At 33.8% G+C, this 25,389-nt stretch overlaps 1 long non-coding RNA gene across 1 annotated transcript; it reads left to right on the top strand.

Annotated features, from left to right (window-relative positions):
- Positions 1-4,138: 4,138 nt before the first annotated feature.
- Positions 4,139-22,277, top strand: LOC149779812 (uncharacterized). Its single transcript, XR_016414862.1, has 2 exons — positions 4,139-4,481; positions 21,671-22,277. It is a non-coding gene; the product is annotated as an uncharacterized LOC149779812 (long non-coding RNA).
- Positions 22,278-25,389: the final 3,112 nt, after the last annotated feature.

Below are 25,389 nucleotides of genomic sequence, written 5' to 3'. Positions count from 1 at the left end.
CCTTATTAGAAACTGAAGACCGTACAAAGCAAGAAGATACATAGCGCCATCTAAACAGGTGTTGTTTTAAACAGTTTATGACTTTTACCGCTTCTTGGCAGATCATTTAAGTTTTCCTAATCCCTCTTTTCCGCATCCAGCGACAAGTCATTTGTAGAGATTAGCTTTAACTTTCAGTGAAGCCATAAAACGGGACCTGTCTCATATATTATTTCGTTGTTCGCCATGGTTTCAATCTTGAGTGGACCTCGTTTTGAACAGCGCTGTAGCAGACGAGATATTATTTGTTTAGAAGCCTCCAATACACTCGGAATGTCGAACAGAATCTGAGAACAAATAATGTTTTCTCTCTCTCTCTCTCTCTAAAAGATCAAGGCGACACTCTGCGAGTATCAGTCTCGTCTGACTTGTGGAAGTAAAGCGACAAAATAGTCAATTGAGATCATTATTGCCACAGATGGGTTTCCATTTCTCGCTTAAATCCGTGTGAAATTGTGTAATTATGCCTGGGATTACAATTTTTAGCCATGAAATGTTGGGTTATAGAACAATTTTCTGCTTCAATTTTGGTGTAATTGCTATGACTATAAATAGCCTGAGAGCTGATTTAATTAGAAGTTCTCCACGAACAGAGTGATAGCTTGTAGGTACATACATCCAAATGTCCACAATAACTATTTCTTAAATATTTGTTTAAAATTCCATACATATCAAAACTTTTCTTTTTACTAATTAAGTGATTTAACATAGCACAGTTAAATGATGAATTCATTTTGTGAATGTATGGAATCAGGGCCTCTAAGGAAATAATAATTTCTTTTTGACTCGGAGTTTCTTCAATTGAGAGAAAAGTTAATCAATTCCATGGAATGAAAACCTAATCTCATTTAAATATTTCTGTGTTGTATTCCAACCATAATAAATACAATTTCAGATAAATAAAGAAAGTAAAAAAGAAAAGGAAAGAATGATATTGTGGAAAATTATGAATCATTCAACGTCTGAACAGGGAGTAAAACTTAAGTGTTTACTTGATAAAACAAACGGTGATGTGCAGCTCAGAGAGGCTGATGCTTTGCGTTATATCTTCCAGACAATATTAATGGTCACATTCGCAAATCCAATAAACCTAATCTAGTACAATTTTGAAGGTGTAGGTCGTAACTCAGGAGTTACAGTTTAGCAAATAGTCTCTTTCTCAACCTGACGTATCGCCCGAGATCTACTGCAACATCGTGTAAATTGGACAAGAGAAAATAAATGTCTCGTCTAAAAAAACGACAAAACATTACTTTTAATTCCGTAAGTCAAGAAAAAGACACATTTTACTCAACGGTCATGGTATACGCAATAAGGGTCAATTATTTAATTGCTTGTTGTCGCATCTCTTGACTGCACTTTATCGAAATGCTTCAAATGTATAATAATAAAGTTTGTTGCGTTTAATGTATAATTATAGCTCAGCTAAATTTGAAATAATAAAAAAATATGAGAATGGAGAAAGAAAAAGAACTAAGAACTAACCATGCAGTAAAAACGCTGATGCATGCACTAATCATCTTAAATTATTTGGGGGGTTTTTTCTCCATATAATCTCGTTGTTTCATATTTTCATATTTGTTGTCACCTTTTGTTTATCTTTTCATTAATGTGATTACCTCACTTAGTGGTTTCTTGGTCATATTGGTATGCTTTTGGGTTTTTTTTCTTTCCTTCTTTTCTTCCCTTGTATTATCCCGTATTCGTTTTTCTCTCTCGTTTTTTTTCAGTTTATTATTTTACATGCAGTCATATCTGAGAGAAAAATGGATAGATACATAAATAGAGGGAGAGATAGATAAATTCAGAAACGAATACAAATATAATCTAAAGTATTGATATATTTTCGAATGTCGATATAAAGATAAAACTCAGCTTTAAATAAAAAAATATAGATAAGATATACAGCTACGATATATTGACAGAATAAATTAATATGCAAATAGATCATCGTCATCATTCCGACGCTTTAAAAAGTGTCTGGGATATTGTGATACCATTTATTTTCCTACCGTCTGTCTGCCTTTTCCGTTCACACTTAAACCGCTGGGTGGAATTTCAAGCTACCTTGTCGTTATGTTGCCCCTGTTGTAACCGTCTGTGGGAGGAGAGTCACAGCAGGAAGACGTTAGGTGAGCTGAAATATTATACAGCTATAGTATATCGACTCTGAGTGTGTGTGTGTGTGCGTGTGTAGAGAGAGAGAGATACAGACAAAGTCACGAGAAAAGAAAGAATTTTATATATATATATATATATATATATATATATATATATATATATATATATATATATATATATATATATATATGACACAATATCATAACACATTTTTATGATTAGATGCAAGTACAGGAAAACATATTTTCTTTTCTACGTATCTGTATTTGACTTGATTTGTCCATCTAGTGCCTAGCTATCCGTCAAAATTGTAGGAGGGAAATCTTGATAACAAATTTACAATTCAGTTTCATCAAGTATTAAAAGATTACTTATCGTTTTTTTAATATTCTGATAGGTTTTGCTTTTATGGATTTGCAGTTATCCGTCCTTTAGCTCATTATCTGTTCACACCTTTATGGATTTACCGTTAATTCTAATTATATTTGCATACTGTTTTCATAGATTGTTTGGCATTTTTCGAAATAGACTTATATATATATATATATATATATATATATATATATATATATATATATATATATATATATATATATATATATATATATATAGTATTCCAATCACAGCTGTCCTTATAGCTGCTGTGAAAAACTGTCTTCTTGTGAGATAGAATCAGTACTTTTGTACTGTGAAAAAGTCATGATCTGAGATGTGATCGGTAGTTTTGTACTGTGAAAAAGTAATCAGGTGAGATTCAGTTGGTACTTATTTTAGTGTGAAAAGTTCGTCATGTGAGATACTTTTGTACTGTGTGAAGAAAGTAATTAGTATTTTGTACTGTGAAAAAGTCATTAGATGAGATGTAATCAGTGCTTCTGTAATATGTAAAAATTCATCAGGTGTGATATGATCGTTGCTTCTGTACTGTGAAAAAGTCTTCCGATGAGATCTGATCAGTGCTTTGTACTGTGAAAAAGTCATCAAGTGAGATATGATCAGTATTAAATACGTTGTACTGTTAACAAAGTTATAAGGTGAGATATGATTAATATTTTAGTTTGAATTTGTTGTGCTCTTAAATTGAAATTAGCTGTAAATACTGAGAAGACAGCAATACCCAACAGTTTCAGAAGACAAAATTCTGGGTGATGTGCCATCTGAATACACGAGGACTGAAAAAACAAAAAACATCGTGAATTAGTACAAAAAATGAAATGAGCTCGAAGTAAACATATTTCATGGATTATTTAATTATTCATGGCTACATGTAAAGAACAGTCAAATATATAAATGCTAGCAATGTATGTTGACAAAATGCTGTAAAATAAAAATTTCTAATTAAATTAAATTAGATTATGTTGCGATATGAGAAAGACAGTATGTATCAATCAACAAGTGAATAAATTAACTACTGACTGACCGAATGATTGATTGATTCATTAACATAAAAAATTAATTATAATGCAAACGTAATTGAAAGTAAAAAATATACAAGCATTGTATAGGCGTAACTTTGCGCCAAATTTTATTTTATTCTTGTTTAAGTAAAGTTGTCATCAAGCTAGCCTACACAATCCGCCCCAAAAATGTCAACAAAATCCAGAAAAAGAAAATAACTTAGATTCCCATGCCCCATAGAAATGGAAAATTAAAACCAGTATGGATTTCCGTTTCATTCTTTCACTTTGAAACTTTTCATGCTTCTTTGATTTCACTTGAATGCAATACACAGACAAAAATAACCTCCCTGATCAAACGAACCTAGTAGCGCTTCGAGTTTACATTATGACCCGTAACTCGATCTTGTCTCCTTTATGTTCATTGAATTGCATCATGCTTGTTGAGCTGACATAATTTCATACTAAACTCGTGCTTTCTCTTTTGTTTTCAGCCAGAAACCTGCTTGAGGGTCACGAAAAAATAAGAATATATTTGCATACTATTTATGACAGAATAATGAAGCCGAGGAAAAGGGAAACCCAATTCGATTTTCTGCGCATATACATATAATTATGCAACCCCATTCCCAGGCGAATCCTCTGTTGTAAGCATTAGTAGCACAACCGTTTTAATGTTGTTGATCAGGCGAACGCCGCTTAAATCGCTGTGTTCGATTTTCTTGCGCTTTTCCACCACTCTCTGCACTGGAGTAGCTTTCCTCATTTCTATGTGCAGCGCTTGTTCTCATCCAAGCAAGATCTGTTCGATCAGACTCTCGCTTATTGGATTTAGTGCTGCTGCTGCTGCCGCCGCTCTTCGCTTCTGACGGAATCCCGTAACTATGAATATGAATTATGGACGGCTGGATATGAAACAGGGAGGTGAGTAGATGATTCGTCGGTGTTTGACTAAAGGGGGAGGGACGCTAATACATTTATGCCTATCATAATCCGTGCAAGCTCGGTAGTCCCGCGGGCAAAAATAGAATAGGCACAAGTTATTGTATTGGCGTATTATTACATACCGGTCTGACGGCTATTGTACACACTAAACGATTCCGCAAAGAAATGGGTGGGCGTTTTTTTTTTATTATTATTATTATTACACCGTGAGGTCATGCAGCAACAGCACGCTGAAAAACAAAATTAGAACATGTTATTGGATAAAAACTTGCGGCGTTTAGCGATTTTCTTCAAAGTATTTTAATATTCCCAAAGATATGAATAGGAGGTTTGTATTCAGTGCGACCAAATCTGTAGATCTTCATCAATGAAATATTGAAATTAGTCACTTTCTTTGAAAAAATCTCATTTATTAGAAGGTAATTTTACCACAATTTACTCTCTCTCTCTCTCTCTCTCTCTCTCTCTCTCTCTCTCTCTCTCTCTCTCTCATACATATATATCGATTATGTACACCAATATACATACACATCGTAGACAGATAAAAATGGAACCTTGTGTAAAATATGAATCATGAGATAACGTTCCTTGTAGGACACACGGTACTAATTATATGGAAAAATGGGAACCAGACTGGAAATGGGTGAACATATAATATAGTAAATATGGGTTTGGCAGTCCAGTATTGTTTAAAAATTACTGTAAGTTGTTTTAGGAAAAACAATCTTTTGAGAGCTTATCTAAGTTGTAAGTGAAAAAAATAGAGACATTGTTTTATTGATGGAATTTCAGTCCTTGGAACACTCATTACTAAAAGTAGCACCTGACTCTTTGGTGCGGAATTGAAAGCACAAGTTTCAAACACATGCAGGTCCAGAAAAGTCCAGAAAATCCCGCGGCTCGTATCCTTTTCTATACACATAATCTGACGTCCAGGTTTGATCTATACTGACAAATATAGGTTTGATCATGCGAACTCCGAAATTTTAAGGTATTGAATTTTTAATATCATGATTTTTGCATAGGTTTACTATGAGAACTGAATTAGTATTGTGAGTCCTTTTGAGCCAAAATATAACTTTATTTACATATTTTTTTTATATTTTTTTTTTGTATTTTGGAAAGGACTATCATTCCTGAATGGAAATAAGTAGAGCATTTGCAAAAACCACAAGCAGAATTTGAATTACAATAAATTTATGCGTACGTGCAATGAAGTAATATTATTGTTAATTTCTCTACGTGACGTTATTTTTCCCCTCCGGTAACGTCATATTTTTCGAAGGGATGTTTTCTTCTGCTAAAGTATTCTGTATCTACATATATATTTGTAAAAAAAATTTATTAATGACTTTTGCTTTATGATATGATTTTTTTAATTAAATTTGAATTGTGACTGAATTTTACCATACTTGTACCCGGAAAGAATTCATTACCTGAGAATTCATGAAGGCTATCTACGTGATCGTAATAGACGTTATATAGAAGTGTTTGATGACGAAAATCATGCATTGTATCTCCTGTCGTGCATTTTATATTCTGTCTTATACATTATCAAATAACGAGTTCCCGTTCTGTTACGGTAATGTGGTTCTTCTGAACATCAAAAGAAAATGACATTAAAAATAATTAAATCCATTGACTTTTCCTATGAAACCGTATTGCAGAAGAAATTTAGCATCATTTTATCTAAGTATGGTGCCATTCACACAATGAGGTAAAAATATACAAGTACAATAAGATCTTTTTCTCTCAGGCTGCAGTATATAGAAATATAAAAAATTTATTCAAGCATATATTCGCGAGCCTTGTAACAAAATACGCTTTGGTTGCAGTTGTACATTATCAAAATTTTCATTCCATGTTAAAAGCAAATCACGGAATATGGAAGGACACAATAAACCTTGTTTAATTTCTGATCCCATATTTGCGTTTTTTCATATTGCTGATGTAATAAACCATTTTCTTAATTGATTACTAATTTATGAGATAATTTTATTTGGGTAATCTACATCCTATATCCATAGGAGAGGTTGCATTAATTGCCATGACAAAATATTATTTCCTATCAAATATCCTGCATTCTGTGTGTTCTTAAATAGCCAGTTAATTTTCCGTCTGACGCTTGTGGCCAGTTTCGAATATCAAAATAATACCATTCTCGTCTATATCCAAAGAATTCATATGCCCAGAAGTTGTTTTATGTACTGAACTCGTCACCAAGGTCTTCCTAAAACATACAAGCGAACGGCAGTATATCTTCCCCGCAGGCTACAATATGTAGAGAAATAAATTGTATTCAAGCCGATCATTAGTAAGACATTTGTATAAAAAAGTTACAATTTGCATTTTAGCTGCAATTGTGTTTAATTCTTGATTTTATTCGAGATAAATGAAATCATGGGACTTATATTTTTCTTTTAAAAAGTTATTATCGTCTCAAACATGAAAGAAAATGACAGTAACATACATTTTGTTTACTGGACAAGTGGACAGAAAACTAAGAAAAACAATGTCACGCCAATAAACGAATAATTCTAAAGCAGAATTATGTTCATACATTAACTCCGAAATGAAAGAGCCTAACCGCATGCAAAATTGTGCACCTTAGAAAAGCAAGATTTAACAATGGACGTGCTTCTATAAGCATGGTCAATTTTGCGTTTCTTAAAAAAATAATTTAAAACAAAAACACATTTAAAAATGTGACAGGTGTATGGTGAAATTTTTTGCATTTACAACATGCACGATGGAAAGAATGTTGCCATACCTCTATGCTACTTTTATGTACAGGTGTCGAAATTTCATCAAATGTTGTAGTTGTGGAAATTTCGCATGATCTAATTCTAAGCACACATCTGATGAAAATGGCTTTCCCCGTGTCCTCGAAAAATCGGCTTGAATTAGTCCACAGCACACTAACTTTAGCGGGTATTAAAATGCTGAGTTTTGCCAGATTAGACAATACCAGTCTCTTAAATGAATGATCTGCAAAAAGATATTAAAAGTAAAATAAAAGTTATCCGCTCATTTTTCTATAATTTACTTTAGAAGTCCATTAAGAGAAAATGACCGAGAGAAGGAAACATTTTTTTAAAAAAATAGGTTGACATTTAATAAAGTGCCAAGCTGCATCGTCTGTAACCCTAATTACACACACGAATAATACTCCAGTATAAATTGCATTTAAAGCTATTTTAACAATACATAAGATATCCAAAATCTTTATAAGAGCTAAAATAGCCAGTAACGAAAACCGGGGAAATTCCTTTTCTTTAAAAATCTAACCTTATGCTTAGTAGGAAACTGTCGAGCGCCACCTTAGTGCCGATGGTGCAGAATGCTTATAAATTGATAACCAGTTTACGGCAGTTTTAACAACATTAACAACATGGATAACAACACTGTGTAACATTTGATGTGTTGACAGAATATAGTTAAGTACAACAACAACTGAATTAAATAGAATACTTACCACTATTCAACGTGATTTAATTACGTAAGTCATTTCCCGATACACCGTAAAGTTGAAGGTGAGTGCAAGTCTCTGACTGAAATGTTAGTTTATTTTATGGGGGAAAAAGTTTTCTTTCTGCAATCAGAATCGGGGAAGTTGTCAATATTTTCACTAAACGGATTCATTTTGAAAATAAAATATATACAAGTTTGCATAAACATTTCATTATGGCCAAAATTCCTCATTGATTCCTATATAAAATATAAACATGAAGGTTGTATTACATTTATGTATCTGGTGAGGACATTAGTTCGTTTATCCTGACCCACCCCCACCTAAGTCATTTTGACTTAAAATTGTATATTCAAGATAGCATGATATAAACGATTTCTCGATGTATGTAAGATGCGTAGCCGTGTATTTTAAACTCTGACGTAATAGTACATGAATTCAGTAACACCAAAAAGAAGTGGTTCTTGTTACATTAAAACCATTTTGAGAATCTGATCGATTACGTTGTTAAAGATACGTCGAGTTTTCAGATAAATTAGTTTTAATTATAAGGGTGTCATATCTTACCTATATTGGGATTAAAAAAAGCAACACAAACGCCGAAAATTCTGTGCAACTAGTTTCGCATTTATGCTTCTTCAAGCACGAAATATTTTGAAAGAAACGGATGACGTATTTTATTTATTTCTTACCTTTATACATTTCGGTCATTTTAAGACAGCAACAAAAAACTGTTAAGCTGCCTATAAATACGAGCAAAAATTACTATTGAATAAAATGTTTAGGACAAAAAATACATTATCTAACTTAACTATAATTCTTTTTCAGGATAGCACGCAGTATCCGCTCCGTTTGTTCTTGGACTTGACAACAGCTATTCATTTTTTGGTTTCACTTGTAAAATTTGGCAGAAGCCACATCCAAATCTGGTTTATATCTTTTGAAATGGTTTAGACTTTTGTTCTTGTTGATCATTTAAAGAAATATTATTGTCTAATGGAAAATATCTGTCATAAAATATATACATTAAGGCTTTGGTAAACCTTGTAGTAAATCTGTAAGAAAAAATGTGTGTCATGTTTTCGTTAAAAATTGGCACTTGGACTAGGTCATCAGTTTCAGCTGTTTGAATGTGTATTGATATAGGACTTAATCATCAATTTCAGCTGTTAGAATGTGTACTAATATACGACATGGTCATCAGTTTCAGCTGCTTGAATGTATATTGATATAGGACTTAGTCATCAATTTCAGCTGTTAGAATGTGTATTGATATAGGATTTGGTCATCAGCTTAAGCTGTTAGAATGTGTACTAATATATGGCTTGGTCATCAGTTTCAGCTGTTTGAATGTGTATTGATATAGGACTTTGTCATCAATTTCAGCTGTTGGAATGTGTATTGATGTAGGACTTGGTCATCAGTTTAAGCTGATAGAATGTGTACTAACATAAGACTTGGTCATTAGTTTCAGCTGTTTGAATGTGTATTGATAGAATTTCTATTGACAACCATTGCTGCGTTTCAAATAATGTTGACAGTTTTAAAGCCTGTAGATAATCTGTACAAAAAACTGTGTCATGTTTCGTTAAAAATTGGCACTTGGACTAGGTCATCCGTTTCAGTTGTTTGAATGTACATTGATATAGGACTTAATCATCCGTTTCAGTTGTTTGAATTTGTATTGATATAGGACTTAATCCGTTTCAGTTGTTTGAATGTGTATTGATATAGGACTTAGTCATCAGTTTCAGCTGTTTACATGTGTAGTGATATAGGACTTAGTCATCAGTTTCAGCTGTTAGAATGTGTATTGATATAGGACTTGGTCATCAGTTTAAGCTGTTAGAATGTGTAATAATATAAAACTTGGTCATCAGTTTCAGCTGTTTGAATGTGTATTGATAGAATTTGTATTGATAGCCGTTGCTGTGTTTCAAATAATGTTGACGTAATCATGACTCTTTATTACCTGAGCACGCGTTAATTTTGTTCTTCTTCTTGTTTTTGCTTGAAACAGTTCGATCGTTTTATTATATTCCTTACGTTGATATGAAGACGGAGTAAGGAATTAACTGACAATATATCTATCATAATTCTTTATACAGGTTTCAGATTTTTACCAAAATTAGTAATGTAAAACCATGCTGCCACATGTTATCACTACATAACTACAAACTGAAGATACCAATTTTTGTTGCTTTTTCATACCATTTCAATCTTCCAGTTTCAGTTAAGGAAACTGTTAAACGATCTTTACTTTTACTCGCAACCACGGATCATTTTTCTCAGTGAAAATCGGTAACTGACTACTTTATATATTACGAAGTGAAGTTAATTAAGTTAAGTAAAGCATGTGTGCTGAACACGACAATGTCTGGTATGTCTGTGCTAAAGAGATCGACCCACAGGGACCATCAATTCAGGGTAACCTCCTCCCGGAAAGTCTCATCACCTGAGCCCTATATCAGTATTCAACGACCTGTCTGTCGAATCATCCCATGCTTCAGTTTGACTTTATTTAGTCGTCATTATATATATATATATATATATATATATATATATATATATATATATATATATATATATATATATATATATATATATATATAGTAAACCGTTGTATAGCTGGTCATTACTCAATTATACCGCAGTTTATCTAATCAATACTCAAGCATAAAGCAGTTTATCTAGTCAATACGCAAGTAGACCGTAGTTTATCTAGTAAATACTCCAGTAGACCGTAGTATAGTCAGTATTCAAGTAAAGAGAGAGGACAGCTTATAAAGGGGTGGGAGTAATCATACCGAAGCTCATTTTCATGGTAGCTCTGATCGAGGAATGTTACTTCTTACTGGGATCTGATTGGCTGATTGCCTTTGGTTTTGTTCTGACACAGTGATTAACTTGTGGCGCATAACTACATGATTTCATCAACTATCAGGCGTAAATTGTTAGGGGACTGTGGTGATGGTGCTGTTGGTGGTATCTAGTATCATACAGCTCTGTGCAGAACTCATGTGTGCAAGGTCAGTATGTGCAAGATTTTTCAAACCTCGACTGATCGGTGATATCAAAAGCTGTACATCCTTGAAAAAGCATGGATTATGTCAACCCTTTATGGCCCAAATGGCACTATTATAACCACTTTTGTGCCAAGGTGCCGTAAATCGCTACTACGTATCGACCTGTCTTTTGTGAAATTCAGTTTCGAAGTAAAAAGTGTACACATTGGTGTTAATATACATATTGAATGTAATTTTCCCGCTTTTTTCAAAATAGTGTGAAGCGACAGGCGTTATAGTTTGTAAATGAGAAATCCTGATATGTATGTATGTATGTATGTATGTATGTATGTATATATATATATATATATATATATATATATATATATATATATATATATATATATATATATATATCGAGAGATAGGAGCAGAAGAATAAGAAAATTGAAACAGGCATAAATAGGGAAATATATTTTAATGGTATACATAAGGTCTGATATATTTCCTAAATATGAAAAGAACGTATTTCCAAAAAGTATATCGATGATGGAAATAAGAATGGTGTCGCCACTTTAGCAATATACATTTCTTCCACTGATACATTTCAATATCGTATTACGAAATAGATAATAAAATAAATATATGCGCCGTTATAACTTCGCGTGAACGTTGCTAACACTTGATTAAGCTTCTACCTAAACCAAGGCAATTTTCAAAACGTTTAATTTTATATGCAAACAAGTTTGCACCACCTTGGGCTAAATAGAATTATACATATGTGTTCATTTCATGTGAAAGTTATGAACACCGTTCAATGATTTCAGTGGGTTTATTTTTTTATAATCTAGGTTCAAGTGATAGAAATCATTCAACCCATCAAATCAAATAACCAATCGATCGTTTGACAAATTTCGTTTAAAATAAGCTGTCTGTTAAGATTCCCTATTAATGTTCCACGTACTGCGAATATTTTCAGGAATTTCAAAATGTTGAATATTCACTAAAATGGAAGTAATTCATTTCCTAATAGAGTCATTACGTGCTAGGTTTTACCTTTTTCTATAACTGCACAAACTTATCTGAACAAAAATAACCCCACTCCTTTGCATTTAGTCATGTTAGTTACCCTTGCTGCTTATAGGTAATGTTATAATGTTAATGTACTAATAAGTCTGCCATGTAGTTTTTTATATTCTATTCTATCACCATCAAACGTTCCTGAAAATTCAAAACTTCTTCAACCATGATTAAAACTACACGCAGTTGGGTTCTAAACACCACGGCCATAACACACACACACACACACACACACACACACACACACACACACACACACATATATATATATATATATATATATATATATATATATATATATATATATATATATACGCGCACACACACACGCACGCACGCACACACTCACAATAACAACAAAAGTCACGAACTCTATATCACTTTCACGTATCAAATTAGATTCATAGGATTTCGTAGCTTGTGCCAATTTTAAGAACTGAATCAAGATAAATGAATTGTAACTTTGACATTGGAGGAGAAAGAAAAAAAACAACAACAAAGAAACAGGCGATCCCGATAACGCAATGGTAGCACATACGATTCTGTCGTGGGCTAAAAATAAATGCATTTATAAGAGTTCAACCATACATAGACGATATCGTTACTCCTTAGGTATTTCAAATATCCAAGGGCTCAAAGGGCATTGCGGGCACCGTTGAGTTGTTGTTGTAGGGTTTAACGCCATTATTCAGCACAATATAGGCTATACATGGCGGCCAGTATAAATGGTGGAGGAAGAACTCGGGGAAAACCCCGGAAAGAACCACCGACCCACGATAAGCTACTAGCAAGCTTTCTCACATACCCACATTGGCCGAAGCAGAGACTCGAACCCACGCAGACAGAGGTGATATGGCAGTGATCCGTAACTGATAGCGCTTTGACCACTCAGCCACCCGTGACCCCATGCACCGTTCAGATTATGGTGACTATAAGTAGGTGATATCGTTTGTTCAATCCACATCAAGTATATAGATATATACGATACAAACAGCTATAACATTGAAAATGAAATTCAAACTTAGTCTTATCTTGCAGTCTTTTTCACGCTTGGATTTATTCGTCTACTCATTGCTCATACCAACCGATATATAAATATGGAAGAAAATTAATAAGCCGAGAAAAGTAATGGTACAAAATGCGCACGTTACAGCAAGTATACATTTCCTTAGGCTAGGTCTCTTGTCAGTCTTACAATCTGTAATTAGAATATGAAACGTGACATAAGACTAGATTGTGAGAAAATATGCATATCTATACACGCTCTCCGTACTTATAGATTCATATTTAAATGAAGTCATCGCAAGGTCATCTCATAGCCGACCGCGCTATGGCGTGCAATTCTCCACCTGGTACCATTTTATATTAACAACAAATATTATACAGATTGCTCTACACGATGTTAAATCAGCATGCTTACTGATACATTAGTCACACCCTTTCCTGATTGAAAAAAGTCTGTAAAATTTGGCCTAAATATTGGAAAATTTCCATATTTGATACCTGAATTTATTACAAATTAAGAATCACGACCATTACGAATGTTTGTTTTAGAATAAACGGGTAGAAGCTAACTTATAACTTTTTTGTAACTTAAGTCTTGAATTATTCATTTTTTTAAGTTCTGGATTATTAAATTATTTAAGTCTTCAATTTAAATTTAAGGATTTTGCTAATGTATACTTTACTTAAAGGGATACACATCGTACTGTAAATGCGTTACACAATGAGATCGATGAAACGATACACACACACACAGAAACATAGACATTTAAATTTAAGTGTGGGTGTGAGTGTATATATATATATATATATATATAGAGAGAGAGAGAGAGAGAGAGAGAGAGAGAGAGAGAGAAAGAGGTTCCCATATATGCAGACATAAATACGTATATAATTTTGACCCAGACGGCCAGCCAGCTATGCATCCACCAACCAGTCCTTCCATTTATTTATCCATCCATCAATCCATACCTACCTATCTACCTACCATCAATCCATACATCTATACCTACCTATCTACCTACCTGCCTACTTATCAACTACTTAAATACAAACAAGGACACACAAACAGACACACACACACATACATACATACATACATACATACATACATACATACATACATACATACATACATACATACATACATACATACTTTTATAGCTGAAGGTCAAAGTGTACGATATATACATGCCATCAACGCTTGTATTCTACACTGAAATGTCACATATTAATGCAATTGGTACCTGATTAGACGGAGGTGAAGTTGCCTACCTAATGGATGTGATTTGTTTCTTTTCAAAATGTCTGTACGTCAGATTCTGCTGACAATCTTTACTCGTCTCATTCATTTATGACATTTAATAGTATATATGTCTCTGCATATAATATTTCTCTTTGTCTGACTATACATATAATATAATTGGAAGGCACTGTTATAATTCTAAGTCTTTAAGCATAGCATAACGAATCAGTAATACAATTTTGTCATGTTTCCTGCATATTTAAACTTGATATGGGGACTCCTGGGTTGAAGAAAGGGTTGTTCCTGACTTTGCATAAAATCTGCATGTAACAATTGTCATAAATCAAGGTCATTATTTACAATGCATTAGAAATTTTAAAACATAATTGCAATATTTAGGGTCACAGAGTACAAGTGCTGATTAGGAGTATGAAATGATGAAATATACTGCTTCATTATCGGAATATCTCTTCCTTATAGCGCATATAATTCATACCAATGCAAAATTACATTTGTATGTTCATACTCGTTGATATTGATAATATTATTGATGTTAAATGTGATAATGCCGTATTACGTACTTGACATTAAAATATCGATGCAGGTGATCAATACCTCAGGGCAGAAATTATGAGTGAATTGTTTTTTGTCTTTTATATGGCACTGTGTAACCTTGGAATTATTACAAGAGAAAATGTATAGTTTTGGAAGTAAAAAGTGGCAATATTTGTATCTGGAAAGAAAATCTTTTTCATATCAGTTTATATGATTATACATACATGCATACGTACGTACATACGCATGCACACGCATATATATCCTTAAACACACACGCACGCACAAACATACATACATACAGTCATGCATGCATACATGCATGCATGCATGAATACATACATACATACATACATACATATATACATGCATGCATGCATGCATGCATGCATGCATGCATGCATGCATGCATACATACATACATACATACATACATACATACATACATACATACATACATACATACATACATACATACATACTTTCTTACTTACTTACTTACTTACTTACTTACATGACCAATAGGTTCATATAGCGTCACGATTAAATTATTATTCCATGGGTGGATTGGAAAATTAAGCATATTGTTTGAGATGTTTGATATTTATCTAAATCAAGGAAAGCAAACAATGATACGTATATAACATGGATATTTGTCCACGTTCAGAATATACAACCTACTTGTTGCAATTCATCCCTGCGATAAGACTAAATACCTTCAATCAATGCATCACTACTGAAGAACTGCTAGAGTCGTTTAAATTGCATATTTAATAAGAACAGATATAAAGATGTGGCAATGTGACTATATGTTTTTATTTTTCTGTTTCTGTTTTCCAAAATTAAAAGTAATTCTTCGCATTTTGGACTGTGAAGCAAGTATCTACAGCTCTGGTGCTGTCTACTACTATGGTCGAGTGCCTTCCTAAAATTGTTCTTTTTTTCCCCCATTTAAAGCATGATATTGCCGATTCAATCATTGGACAGACAAAACGGCCCTGAAGACAAGACAACTCTGTCATTTGTATTGACATTAGCGATTTCTTTGCGCCTGTATGGCAGAAATAATGATGTTCGTGAGAATCGTTCTGCACCAATATAGGAAACCATTACCGTTAGTTTCTTTGGCTTTTACTCGTTTCATAAGATAATGAGATTCCAAGATAAGACAATTCCAAAGATAACCCAACCAGATCTTTGTCTGAAAGAATTGGTTTGCGAAGAAATATAAAACGCTTCATCAAATGAATTTGTTTCGGGAATTTAGAACGTAGATTTGTTTTTATGGTCTACGCTTAAAACATACTGCCTTCCGAAATAGGTTGCAGAATCCTAAGAGTGACTAGTCAATGAAGTATTTAATGCTATGATTTTCTGTTCCCTGTTTGACGATTTATCAGCTAATTTTCCGTTCATTCTCAACGTGTCTGTCTATCATATTAAATCTTTCATTTCTGCTCAACTAGGAATTTTATCATTCAATCCATTTTGTATGGGTCTTATTGTTTATTTATAACTCATATACATGGAATGCATAGTATTTCATCGTATTATAAAAGCGTTATGCTTTGATATTGATGCTAAGTAGATAATTACACTCGTATTAAACATCTAGATGTATTGCCATCCACCTTGATAGTGTTCATTACAGACGATGTGCATGTGTGTATTTCCTTAAGGTAGATGTGCATGGGTGTGTTTCTTTAAGGCAGATGTGTATGTGTGTATTTCCTTAAGGTAGATGTGCATGGGTGTATTTCTTTAAGGCAGATGTGTATACGTGTATTTCTTTAAAGTAGGTGTGTATGGGTGTATTTATTTAAGGCAGATGTGTATACGTGTATTTCCTTAAAGTAGGTGTGTATGGGTGTATTTATTTCCTTAAGAGAGTTGTGTATGAGTGTATTTCCTTAAGGCCGATGTGATTACGTGGATATTGTAAGGTAGATGTGTATGGGTGTATTTCCTTAAACAGGAATGCAGATTTTGTGGGGGGGGGGGGAGTTATATTCAAACTATAACATTGTGACTGAATGTACAAAGGGACTATTTGTAATACACTATTGGAATGGTAAACATTGACATCCATGCGTTAAAAAGGAATAAACACATGTTGTGAAGTGTTGAAAATGATAGTTTACGTTCAAAATATATGTACGTTTGGCTTGGTTATCACTCCAAAAGACAATTAGTCGAGAGACAATAATCTGTTGATGCCATTTTAATTTGCTAACTTCATCGACTTTGCAGAGCAAGCGAAAAAGCAGTATTTTAAGTATCTTTAATAAGTTCTTAAAATTTACTTGCTTGCACATACCTATCAGTTGTGTGGGACAAATGTAACGTGACAAAGAGAACATAGCGAAGCACAGATAAAGTCCGATTCAATTAACTAAATTGGGAGAATGATTAACCGAATAATCTACCTTCACATTACACAAGCAACCTAGAAAAAGATTTCCTGACATTCATGTCTATGTTACTCACGTTAATAATCAGTGGCAGGCAGACATTGTTGACATGCAAATATATCGAGCATAATATGATGGATACTATTCCATATTTGCGGTGTTAAATATCTTTTCAAGATATTAATTAGCTCTATGACTAAAATCCAAAGATGAGAGATGACATACACGCCGGTTTCAAGGACGTATTCTAGCAAAGTACGCCTAAAATATACAATTTGATTTCGGCAAATAAGTTGACAATAAGAAGGTCAAGAATTTGTTGGACAAAGGAAAACAGCGATTATCCTTCAACGCACTAAGACAAAACGCACAGATAGGGGAAATATTTAGCATAACACTGAACACTAGAATTTTTAAGTATTACACTCAAAACGTAAACAGAAAATGGGTGGACGTCTTATTAAAGCTAATTGAGGGATGCAATAATGGTATGTCACATCGATAGACATGACTTTATTTGAAGCGACTATGGAAAATACAATAGGTCATAAGTATGGATCCGTCTATTTGGTTATCCGACAGCTAATACATACACGGAACGTCAACTAAAAAATTGGTGAAGCAGTCAAACTTTCAAATTATAAGACAATATTTCTAGAGGGCTACCTTCCTAATTTCATTAAGGACATGTTCAAAACCTGGCAAGTAATAATGGGAGATCTGGTTGTTTAAAAACTAGAAGGCCTGAAGGGAGAGGATACAGATGGCGTTTATTTTTCAGTAAGTGTAATTATCACACGACCAACAAGATGACATTTGCAAAGTTGAAAATATTTTAAAGACCAAGAGAATGAAAAGACAAAATGACGTATTCTTGACATGTTGGGATATGATGAATCGGTTCACTGTTGTGAACATGCAGGAACATTATTACATTACAATAAACGGCAAAGCTCAATTTATTTAGTACAGAATCAAGCGGCATCACATCTTTTGGAAAGAAACGAGTTTCTGGTATGTGACAGATGATGATGATGATGATGATCATCATCATCATCATCATCATCATCATCATCATCATAATAATGATAATAATAATAATAATAACATCGTCTTCCAAAAAGAGGGAGCGAAAACCTGCACGTCATGAGGATGTTTATTGTTCGTGATACCATATGAAAATACTAGGTCCAAAAACATTGCTGTTAAACAGCAAAATGGCACATATGAGAAAAGAGATAAGACGAATCAGATGTAAGCAATGATACATGACATTACCTAAGAAATAATATTTAAATATATTACGCAGTTTCAAGATAGTTGAAAAAGGCTGAAAAACAAATTACAACATAAAGGACTATAGGTTGATCTACGACATTTTCAACAAAATAAACGGCAACGAAATCCATACCGATATTGATACACTCATAAGGACATTCTAACTGAATCTCAGTTTGTGATATACAAAACTGGACTCTAAAATTTGACACTTATGAGTCAATAAAAACATGAAAGTCACACAGTGACATACAATTTTTGCCGAATAAGCGAAACTGGGCAGTATTGATGTAATCACCTGGCAACTGTATTTTGTACTGGTATTTTATTAAAATAATTGTTCCAGATTTGTTAAACCAGTATACCAACGTCACATTTATCCCCCCCCCCCCATGTGAACCTTTCTGTCTAGATGTAAAATAACACTGGCTAATGATGCTTTATTAAAATCGAAAGACAACAACATAAATTTTAAGCAAATACATTTGATATGCAACAATGTCCAAATCCCACGCATCAAGACTTGAAATACATAAAACGAAAAAATAAAACTTGATCAATAACGGGTCACAAGACATTATCCATCGCTGGTCTAGGAACTGACATCCGCCGTTTAATCAGCTGCCTACAAACGTAACTACTGTCGTGCTGGATGTAATGTTGAGTATTGGTGAGCACTAAAAGCTGACGAAACGAGCCTGTTGACGTTGCCGTACTGCAGCAAGTATAGGCCCCTGGAACGTCGACAAATCCAAGCTAAAATGACGGATATGTTTTCCTCTGCATGATAGTAATGGTCTGAAAGATGAGAACGTGTATATTACGGAGTTTTTATTCGACAGTAGCAAAGTAAAACAAAAAACTGTACTGGACTAACACAAATACAAAGTGGGTAAACGTATGTAGAGAAGAACAACTATGATGATGTGTTTAGCATAGGTTGCACAGTTCCTGTTGTCATTGTACCTCCGGTAGACGCCTTGCTACTGAGAGACAACGTCATAGCCGTTATGGAACAAACATTTCAACGGAGCAATGTCAGGTCTTTTATGTGTGAAGCACAAATTGTCTCTGATGCTATGACACGTGAGAACTAAGAACATCAAAAATAGCAATCATAAAAACGGAAACTAGCATTTCTTTTAATGCTCACGGATGTGGGAGCTAGTAGAGTTTAGTTTTTAAAATAAGCTACTAACCTTTAAACAGGTCAAAGGCAGTGAGTGCTGCAAGCACTATTGTGATATGCACCTTAGTCTCACACCAACCATTAAATCCAGAGTAGGCTAATTCTGGTTTATGTCAACTCGTACACATATTTGGCTAGCGTATTCAAGCCTTTCTTGATCATGTTAGCAAATAGCTGCTCACCTTAAATAGGATTATGTAAGCGTTTCGTTGTTAGAGTAGGTGGATTAATTGGTATTGTGGTGAATGAGTTGTTATAGTGGGTGGTTGGATAAGTTGGTATATTGGTGGATAAGTTAATATAGTGGTTGGATGAGTTTGTATAGTAGGTGGATGAGTTGATATAATCGGTGGATGAGTTGGTATAGTGTGTGGGTTAGTTGGCAGAGTATGCTTATTGGAGAATGTGTATGAAAGACAGCACCTTTTACCACAGTTATATGGACAGTGCGAGTATTGATATTAACATTGTAATTGTTCTGTCTTAAGCAGCTATCATTATACTCTGCTTTTGAAACAGTTGCTTTGGCCTTTCAGCAAATACTATTGACCATAACCTTTGAATTAATTTGTATAAGGGATCTTCGTTAAATGACCAACTAATTGGTTATTTTAGCCCTTTGCAACTGTTTCTCGGATACAGCTTTTATATTTGAGTATTTCTCTTTATTGGCGTTCATTTTAAGATTCTAATTCTTTTTTTCACACATGTCATCATCAGCATAGCATTTTCATAACATCTTGTTCTTCCTGTGTAGTAAATAATCTTTTCCAGCAACTGGAGTAATGCTGCTGCTTTTGCATTTCTGGCCTGTTCTAAATATGGTTCATTTGAGTCTATTGTTTGAATCGTCAGGTTCTTAGCTAATTATACTGGTTGCCTGATGGTAAACGATGGTTCAGGATAATAGTTTTGTTGCATCTCATCATCATCTGATTCCTCACTAGCTAGTGCACATTTGCTGCCGTTGTATGTCCAGCCTAACATGGTTAAACATTATTAGACCCTGTGGTATCGTGTATGGCTCTAGGAGTCAGCACCTTTTAATGTCACTTTTCTTCGAACTAGTGTACTATCATGTTTTTCGTAAAGAGAGTGTATTTTTTATTTTCAAATTATTGTAAATCACGTGCTATTTATCGTCCTTTATTTTAAGCTCAATTTTTGCTTTCGTTTTTTATGTCCAACAATAACTTTCAGCGAGACGCTTTCTAATATACAAGTTAATTGAGATAAAACTGTACTAAATCAACGTTAATTGCGATAGACCTGTACTAAGTCGACTATAATTGAGATAGACCTGTACAAAATCGACGTTAATTGACATAGACCTGTAATAAATCCATGTTAATTAAGATACACCTGTACTAAATCCACGTTAATTAAGATACAACTATACTAAATCTACGTTAATTTAGATATACCTGTACTAAATCCACGTTGAGACACAATTGTACGAAATCCACGCTAATTGAGATGCACTTTTGTTACATCCACGCTAATTGCGATACCCCAGTACTAAATCCACGTTAATTGAGATACACCTGTACTAAATCCACGCAAATTGAAGATGCACTTGTGCTAAATCCACGCTAATTGCGACACACCAGTACTAAATCCACGTTGATTGAGATACATGTGTACTAAATCGACGTTAATTGAGATGCACTTATGCTGAATCCACGCTAATTGCGATACACCTGTACTAAATCCACGTTAATTGAGATACACCTGTACTAAATCCACGTTAATTCAGATACACTTGTTCTAAATCGACGTTAATTGAGATACACCTGTACCAAATCCAATTGCAAGCCTTTAAGTACTATCAACATATGTGTTTTGTGTATCTATGACGTTGTCATATTTGTACACTGGATTTTCAAATTCATGTTGAGTAATCTGTTTATTTTTTATGTTTGTTTCCTGTATAGGTTCTGAGAAAATGTATACGTTTCAGCTGGAAAAAGAACTGGAGATTATAACATATAGATTCATTTATCTAGGAAAGTACAAGGAACTGAAGACTTCACACAGGAATTGAATATAGTAGTAGCAAATATGTAACGAAAGAGGTAGCCTGGAAACACTTGACACAAAAATAGTTGAAAATCATATACGACACACGAGTCCAAACCACATCTCAAATCTCTGTTAGTGCCAGGGCTGCTATGACCTCAAAGGCATTATCAGAGATCGTGACTTTGCGCTTTGATATATTTAATAAGCAAAATTATTCATATTGACAACTACATGACATCCAATAAAATTGGACATTTCACTGGATTTGTGTCATACTGTGTTAGCTTGACTCTGTCTACCCTGAGTGGTAGCTGATAGCTTGATAACTTGAATTCAAGCAAATGGGATTGAACAAGGACAGATATATTGATGCTGGAAAAGATGGTGAAAATGATCGACATATGAAATTTGTACTGGTTGCTTTCTTATTGATGCATATATTTACCTTTAAATATACCTTACTTTAGTTCAGTACAACCTAGTATTTGCTGAATAATTATATTAAATCATTTAACGTTTTCTGATGATTTGCCATTTCTTGTTCAAACGATATTTATCATATCTGGATATGTTTCAATTGCCCTCTTGTAACAAGTATTGGTTCACTGACAACATGATCTTTGTACAGACAAGTAAAACTATGCATTGTGAATGATATGGTCAATATCAAGGCCATATCTTTTAATTCTCGAGGCAATGTGAATTTTAGCCTTCTTTAGTAAAAGTATTTTGATGGTACACGTAGTTTTTTGAACGATGTATCTAAATTGATATTGTCTCTTAATGCTTTGAAATTTCTACTTCCTATCATGTTAAGTAATTCGCAAATTTATTCCTGTGATATCCTTCTTTTAAGTACTTTTCTACACGCTTTCGTTCATTTTTGCAGTGATTCCTGTCATAATCTCTCAAGGTTTTGTCATATGCTCTGCGATAAGATTTGTAGTAACTTTGTTAGCCAGATGTAGTTATGACTTTATATTCGCCACACTTATATTCGCCCCAGGTTGGACATGGCCTTGTAGCGATATTTTATTTCCGAACTATATTTCAAATTAGTTTAACAACATATTCTAAAATGGAAAGTCACTATGTAACTGCCCTTGTTTTTGTGTTAAAACACCGTTTCTTTATCTTCCAAATTTACTGTCAATCAAATGGAATACAATGAAGCAAGCATGAATCTAAAAACAAGGATGAAACAGTTCTTAACAAGGTAACTTAGCAAAGACAAAATACGTCCATATGGAGTTGAACTGGTTAGGCAGTTTGGTTAACGTTCATAGCCATTACAAACAGACAAAGCTGAACATTTGAAGAAGGACAACGATGCTTGAACTCTAGATTAAATAACACTACGTGACATAAATAAAACGAGTTGAAACAAAACAAATCTACACGATAGGTCATGGCGCAGGTTTTATGTGGCCTTTTGGCTTGGACAAAAGGTGAAGTGGCATCTCAACACTCAGTATTAAAACATATTAAAGAAAAACAATTAATCAAACTACCAAAACGATAAAAACCTCTTTTAACCGCCAGTGGGGCCTGATTGTTCACTAGCCCAAAACAATAATTGCTTTAACACGTTTTAATATATTACCCTGAATAAATAGAAACACATCTTTCAAAAAATAACAAATATCATCAACACAATTCATTATGCAGCACATAAATTAGTTTTCAGAATTGACGATAGCATGCTTTTTGTTTAAAGTGTCGGCAGATCCATCGTCAAGTATGGACATTGCAGAACTTGTGAAGTTCATCATTCCATTTGCACTAATCCAGTTCACAGTCATGTACCTGATATCAAGTGGACTCTTATCTGAAAAAAATCTAACGCCACACAACTGAGCCCAATCACGCAGGCAGATTTAAAATAGGCGTTGTTAGCTAGAAAAACGAAAATAAATGTGTCTTGCGAAACAAGCTATATTATCAACACAATTTACCTCGAACATTAACTTATGTCCTTGCAATTGTCTACAACGTGCCTTTGAAGAAGATTTTGAAGTTTATAATTGCTCCACCATCAGGTGTGACAGCTAATGAACTTTTATCTGGCAAAATTATTACTCAACCAATAGCATGAGTAAAACGAGATGAGTAAAACGAGATGAGTAAAACGAGATGAGTAAAACAGCAAGACAACAACTGGAGAAGTTACATAAATTAAATCTGATTTAATCAGGGAAAGCGGGGGATACAAATGCGTCAGACAAAACTACAAACGGTACACAAAGGTTTAAAACAGTTCTAACAGGAATGAAAACAGTAGAAGTTGTTGTAGATATTGCAACAGCTGAATTGTGTTTATCTGCAATCGAAACTTAGATGGTATCATTTTCTCGCATTGCATTTATTGGAATTGTTTCAAAGGTTTTGAATGAAAAATTAATTTGCAACAAAGTCTGAAGTCTGACATATTATACCATAGTTACATTATCCAAGGGAAGCCACTAAATAGCATTGCCCCAGGCAGCTCAAGCTCAGAAATGCGTTACAGATGGTTAATTTTGACTATTCTATGAATAAATACTTACTGTTCACATTTACAGTGACTTAGCACTTCGTCACTTAAGCCATCACTTAACTGATTTAATTTTTCCTTTGATTGGTTTATATTTATTTAAATATTCATTTTCTGTGATATGGTATATGCCGTAGGAAAACTATACCTTACATCTCATTAATAATTAAAAATGTGGAAAGAAAAGCTCCAGCAATTCTCTCCATATATTTTCATTAACCCATTTTAAAGTCGTCATCATTTCCAGTAGGAATATATTTGCTGAGCTTAAACGTATTTCTTTGCACAAGACGATGCTAAAGGACAGTAAATATCGTTACATCATATTAATGGAGTTGGAATTGTAGATGCTTTTTGCTTCAAATGTGTATTTTGTGAGATTGACGGTTGGTGAAGATTTCATTATAACTCTGTCAGTATTGATCAACAAGTAGGATGCTTTAAACAAAAACAACAATAAATAATTTGAGCTAATTAACCTTTTTTCCCTCTTAACCTTAGCTGCCGTTACTGCGCTAGCCTGTGTACGTTTTCGAGCTTGCTGAGTTTCACCCGAAGTTTATATTGGGGTATATTTGCTGCACTGTACCCCTATAGCGTTTAAGGATTATCTCCCTTGCATAACAAAATGCGGGGCACATCACTCGGGTATTAAGACACTTTTCGGAAGATCTCAAATGCATGAGAGGCTTGCAGCCATTTTGCTTTGGGTGTACTCTACGTGGCTGAAACATAAAACATTTGAGTTGGAAAGGTTAGCTCGTATCTTTAGTTGAGAAGAACAATTTCACACAACAATACCAGTCCATAAAATATTACTGAATTTGTAACTCGATTTTTCGACTTTTGTCCTTAATGACGGATTTGTAAAGAATACTCTCCCTTCCCATTCAAATATCTATCCACAACAGAACAATTTTAGATGACTTATGGCTCTATTAACCTTTGTCCAATAAATTATTCCACTTTAATAGAACCCTGTCAAATTTCGGTCAGATCCATTTACGTACCTTGGTGAAGGCATCTTCTAAGCTGAGATTTGTGGGAATCTCTCCGGCTTTTTATTACTATAAACTATTGAAAGATCTTAAGACAATT

This window comes from Sinohyriopsis cumingii, chromosome 16 (assembly GCF_028554795.1).
Source record: "Sinohyriopsis cumingii isolate HCF-2022 chromosome 16, ASM2855479v2, whole genome shotgun sequence".
In the NCBI taxonomy this organism is placed as follows: domain Eukaryota; kingdom Metazoa; phylum Mollusca; class Bivalvia; order Unionida; family Unionidae; genus Sinohyriopsis; species Sinohyriopsis cumingii.
The sequence above is the reverse complement of the archived record's forward strand: the minus strand, read 5'-3'. Positions and strand labels throughout refer to the sequence as shown.